We start from the raw sequence: 5,014 nt of genomic DNA on the forward strand, positions 1-5,014 counted from the left end.
GTTTGGATCAAAGATCTCAGATCTCAGATCTGGAGGAGAAATCAGAGAAATCTACTGAAGGAACAGGAAGTGTCTGAGAGACTTTTTACTCGTTTGAACTCCGTCCTGACGGCTCTGAAGACGAACAGATTCAGAGTTTATGTTTTAATCCGGACTTTTCACGCTGGCGAGGGTTCCTCGGGTCAGAAACGAGGCCTCGGGCTGCAGCATCTGCTCTGAATGCTTTCCATTCGAAGAGAAGCTGCTTTTATGACGTTTCGTGTCATTGATTTCTGCCAGACCCTCTCCCATCCGAGTGTGTGTGTGTGTGTGTGTGTGTGTGTGTGAGCTGGTGACGCAGTTTAAAAGACTCATTAATTAATCAGAAAATCAGTGGTTGCCATGACGATCCGCCCTGACATGCAGTCTGCTCCTATCATCACAGAAGAGCGAAGCCAGAGTTAAACTTTGTTCTCAACACAAGTTCAGGAATTGAATAATTTCATTTTATTTGGTGGTTTGTGTTGTATTAGACATAGCAGATTAAAAGTTTTAGTTTATTCCCAGTAAATTGAATTATTACAGATAAATAACTAGCAGGCATATTTTATTATAAGATCTTTGGATGATGATAATATGTTTGGAGCTGCTGGTCACAGAAGTCATCATAAAAACCACATTAATTTGTCTTTTCTGGTCTGGTGTTGGAATGTTTTAAATTTTTTTAGAGAACCGAGCAGCAGAAAAAGTCTAAACTCTTAAAATGCTTTGAGCAGTTTTCATCTCGACCACATCCAGGATCATAGATTCGCAGTTTGTCATGAAAAGGTGAGAAGAAGAATGTGATCAGGATTAAAAGCCGTCCGTCTCGCCGCCTGCAGGCTGATCCCTGTCCCAAAATAATTTCAGACATTTAAGCTGAATGAGTCGAGTATCTGTTAACTTTTCTGTCCGTCTAAATTTACTGCGAGGAACGAGCGAATCCCTGTTCAGTGATGTAAAGAGTCAGAGATCATTTCTGTTTAATGACTTCACAGCAGGAGACACAACGTCTCCTCGCTTTTAATTAAACATAAATAATCTTAACTCTGACTCAACTGCTGCAGGACAAAAACGTCATATTTGATATTTTAGGAGCTTAAACCTGAGTTTTAAACTCTTTTAAACTCAGTTTTGTTGAGTTGTAATCATGTTTTTTATGCTGAAATGGAGACATTACAAACAAAAATGTTCAGATTTTAAAGCTGGTTTTAAACTAAAATCTTCACTTCCTTTTCTTTTTTAAACTTCTGTTTTATTCACTGATGATAACTTAAAGAATAAAAAGGTTTTGTTGAGCCTTTAAAAAAGAATCAGCAACACTTGTGGCTCATTTGAAACTAAACTTTCTCACATTTCCAGCATGTTGGCAGAAACACGGTGACTCATGAAACTGAACCAAGAGACAGAAAACAAATTATTTTCAGCAGATTTGGAACCAGAAACAGAAAAAAACACAGAAATGAACCAAAACTACAACTCTTTGTTTGTTTTTTCTTTAATTTGATAAAGTTTCTCTGCTTTTATTCTTTGTTTGTTGGTGTTTTTATTCACATTTATGATCTCTGAGTTGTTTTTTTACATTTCTCTCCTCAGCAGCTTCAGGTCCGGTTTGTCGTCGCTCTCGGGCAGATTTTTGATTTATTTCTGAGCTTCAGCTGCGTTTCTATCTTGTGTTTGGATCAGGAGGACGTTGGGTTTACATTTACTGATGTCTTAAACATTCAGCTGTCAGGTGATTTTAACCTGATAAAGTTACATTTTCCCTGGGGTTCTGCAGTTTAACAGAAACAAGTCTGTGCTGTGAATCCAGGCATGTTTCAGTGGAAAAATAAACTGTTTCTGTCCAAATATCTGCAGCGACTGAAACACAGGAGCTAAAGGCCTAGCATTCATGAAGGAATGCATGTCACCCGCCGAAACAATAAAATAACATTATGCACCATCTCATGCTAAATATATGAGACTCTCAGCTGCTAAAACACTAAACCTGAACTCAAAGTCTGTAAAACTGACAGAGTTTTGACCTTTTTGAGTTTTTCACCTCAGAAGTTATCCCCTCAGTTTTTATGCTGCTTCTCTTCACCAGAAACATGTTGCACATGAGAAAACCTCCAAAATAAAACATAAAACAGGTGAAGCTTTTCTGCATCTCCTGTTTTATTTTTCCTCTGCTTTTCCTCGTCATTTTTCCAAAACACAAACAGAATTTTCTGCCTTTTGTTTTCTGGCGAAGAAGCTGCCGCCTGATGAATATTTAAAATGCATCAATAACTCAGAGTCAGAGAGAAGCTGCTGATGTGTGTGTGTGTGTGTATGTGTGTGTGTGTGTGTGTGTGAGAAGATGCAGGAACAAAGTAACTCCTAGTCTGACTTTCTGTTGGATGTTTCTGCCTCCGTTTCCAGAAAATTCTGCGGCATGAAAATTGAGGCGTTTGCAAGTTTTTTGACTTCATCAAAGAAAGAAACACTGAAAACTGACTTTTAGTTGTAAAACTGAAGAAGTAAAACAGCAAAAACAGCAAACAGAGCTGGTTTCAGGGAGGCTTGTCTTCAGTCCTCGTCTTTTTGAAGCTGGAGGATAAAACTGCTGCTGAACCCACAGATTTACAGAAACTTCACAGTTTGACTCAGGACCTGTTCCTCATTAATGAAACTTGCAGAATGTGGTCATTTGGCATCAGTTAACTCAAGATGGCCGCCACAGCCAGACATGCTCTCAGGATGAGATGTTTGTCCAAAACGCTGATAAAAGGTGGTGGGTGATATGCATTCCTTCAAGGAATGTTAGGCTTTTCTGAAACGTCCCTGCATGAAGCTGTGACCCTCACACACACACACACAGATGCACAGTATGTGTGTGTGTATGTGTGTGTGTGTTTATTCCTGGTCAGACGGTGGGATCCCGTGGCTGAAAGACAAATTTGGACCGGGCCAGTATTCTGGTGTATCAGTTACAGCGTTACGGTCAGCCCCTCTGTCTGCCTGTCTGTCTGTTTGTCTGTCTGCCTGCAGAAGACACGTGTGTGTGTGTGTGTTTACTCCTCATCTCAACTCCCACTTCACTCAAACATGGAGCCTCCAGCAGCTCTTATTGGAGGCTGACCATCGTTATCAGCTCCTGCTCAGAATTAAATGTTATGTGAAATAAAACATTAATAGAAATAAAACACCTCGACTCTTTTGCGTTTCTAGTAATAATAATAAAATACATGAAGTTCTGCTGCCCCCCAGTGGAAAAACACAACAACTGATGGTTCAAATCCAAGGATTTCCAGTTTCTCTAAACTGTTTAAATTTCTTTTTTCTTTTCATTGAACTCAGATGAATCTGTGCTACTTACGACTTTTTTCTGACAACAGACTTTGGAGAAAAACTGTTTGTTTTATTTCAAATGAGACTCAGATTTATGATGAACTGAACACCTGAATGATTAATTATAAAACTATTATTAGAAACTAAAGAGTAAATGTTCTGGTCTTGATGTTTAAAACGTGACTGGTGAGAATGTTGTTTCAAATTAAATTAAAGGCCTGGCATCCCTCGAAGGAATGCATATCGCCCGCTGTCGCTCATGCCAGTGTTTAAGACTGAGACTCAAAGTTCTTTCTTTTTGTTTGTTAGCTTCTCTCATGGCTTTAGACCTCCCTCTCCGGAGCAACGCTGTCCAGGTCCTCCCTGGAAGATCCCAGGTCAGATTCCAGGTCCGGTCCAGATCCTTCCAGCAGTCCTGGTTCCGCCCTCAGTTCTCCTCCCAGTGCCTGGAAAGCCCCCAGAGGAAGGCGTCCATCTGAACCTCCTCAGCTGCCTCCTCTCCATGAGGAGGAGCAGCTCATCTCTGAGCTCCTTTCAGCTGCTTGGATCCAGGATCTCCTTCTTTTCACACCTCAGGAGAATAGGTGAGGGTTGGAACGTAGACGAGCCAGGAAATCTGGAGTTTTGCCTTTCAGCTCAGCTCCTTCTTCACCACGACCGACCAGAGGAACCGAACATTTCTGCTGAGCAACATCACACCTGACCCTTCCCAGAATCCAAACTCTGATGGCATCTATCCGGTTGAAGTGTCCCTGAGAAAGACACTGAACCCCTAAATGTGCCCCAGAATCTGATCTAAAGCACTGATGAGAGAATGGCTTCCTCAGCAGAGTGCTGTATGGGTGTGTGTGGACGGGCTCTGAGTGGCCTGGAGGGCTGGAAAGGCACTATAACAGTACAGTCCATTTACCATCTATTAGCAGCTCCATCCACAATGACCCCAGCAGCAAAGATCTGCTGTCAGATGCTCCTGTGCTCAGAAAGAGGCAGAGCTGCTGGATATTAGTCGTGTTGCTTTGGAAGATTGATCTGCAAAGTTTAATCATAAATAATCCACATTTTGACACCTTTTTAACCATATATGAATCCTATAATCCGCAGAAACAATCACGTTTCATGTTGATAAAAGTACCTTTTCTTTACATTACTAAATTAAATTAAATTACTTGAATATTCCTATTTCACTGCTAATAAGCAGTTTCTGATCCGGACCGGCAGAGGGCAGTGTGGCAGCTTCCTGAGGAGCAGAGCTGAGAGCTCAGGACGGTTTCCATGGAAACCAGAGACCGTCAGCCCAAGAGATAAATCCTGTCAGCATCTCCTCCAGGAATTCACCTCACTGACTGCCGGCACAGAACCCCCCCCCCCTCCATCCTGGAAGGGGCTCGGAGTGCACACACAGAACCTGATCTACCACAGAATGTGCACGCGTGCGTCAGACAGACCTGAACACAAACGTTTCTGTAAACAAACACAAAAGCACGTCTGATAAATGTGAGCTGGTTGGTATCCTAGCAACAGGATGTGGCACTCAGAGTACCATCCATCCAGCCATCCATCCATCATCCATCCATCCGTCCGTCCATCCATCCATCCGTCCATCCATCCATCCATCCATCCATCCAGCCATCCATCCAGCCATCCATCCATCATCCATCCATCCGTCCGTCCATCCATCCAT

The sequence above is a fragment of the Kryptolebias marmoratus genome, linkage group LG11, assembly GCF_001649575.2.
Source record: "Kryptolebias marmoratus isolate JLee-2015 linkage group LG11, ASM164957v2, whole genome shotgun sequence".
In the NCBI taxonomy this organism is placed as follows: Eukaryota; Metazoa; Chordata; class Actinopteri; order Cyprinodontiformes; family Rivulidae; genus Kryptolebias; species Kryptolebias marmoratus.